The following is a 773-nucleotide window of genomic DNA, read 5'->3' on the forward strand; positions in this document are numbered from 1 at the left end:
CTGAGGATGCGCCGCCGCCCGGCGCTCGGCGCCGCGACGCCGTCTGCTGCTCGGTCGCCCCAGCGGTTCTCGCAGGTGGTTTGTATCGCAGCTGTGCGGACGTGTTGGCGCGTGCGCTGTGCTGGGAGAGTTCGCTTCGGCACCCAAGTGGGGCTTTTGTCCTTCTGTGGCGCTGGCGTTGGAGCTGCCGGTCACCGTAGGTGGCGCGTGTTGTCTCCCGCCGGCAATGCCACGACAGCACGCTCCCGGGCCTCTGTCGGCAGCGGCAAGCTCAGTTGGGAGCACGGGTGGTCGCACCTAAAGCGTCTACTCGCCTAACTCCGGGCGATTGCGCCTCTCTCGAACCCGACCAAGTACTTAGGACGGCGCTGCGCGCCGCCGGGACCTGAGAGGGTTTCGAGGTGTGTTGTGCAGGGGAGCTCAGCCTCCTCCTGTTTGCAGAATAATTGAGCGGACGCTTGCGTGTTCGCGCGGGCCCCCGGGACACACTCCCGGGCGGCCGGCTGCTCAGCTCTAGTTGACGCAGCTCCCTGGTTGATCCTGCCAGTAGTCATATGCTTGTCTCAAAGATTAAGCCATGCATGTCTCAGTACAAGCCGCATTAAGGTGAAACCGCGAATGGCTCATTAAATCAGTTATGGTTCCTTAGATCGTACCCACGTTACTTGGATAACTGTGGTAATTCTAGAGCTAATACATGCAAACAGAGTCCCGACCAGAGATGGAAGGGACGCTTTTATTAGATCAAAACCAATCGGTCGGCTCGTCCGGTC

General features: G+C 60.3%; 1 non-coding gene across 1 annotated transcript in view; it reads left to right on the forward strand.

The window, feature by feature from the left end:
* The first annotated feature begins 527 nt into the window (after nucleotides 1-527).
* The window catches only part of LOC126417762 (small subunit ribosomal RNA), a 1,908-nt gene continuing 1,662 nt past the window's right edge, over nucleotides 528-773 (forward strand). Inside the window, exon 1 of the ribosomal RNA XR_007575822.1 lies at nucleotides 528-773. This exon is cut by the window's right edge and continues 1,662 nt beyond it. This is a non-coding gene — a ribosomal RNA (small subunit ribosomal RNA).

This window comes from Schistocerca serialis, chromosome 8, assembly GCF_023864345.2.
Source record: "Schistocerca serialis cubense isolate TAMUIC-IGC-003099 chromosome 8, iqSchSeri2.2, whole genome shotgun sequence".
NCBI classification, from domain to species: domain Eukaryota; kingdom Metazoa; phylum Arthropoda; class Insecta; order Orthoptera; family Acrididae; genus Schistocerca; species Schistocerca serialis.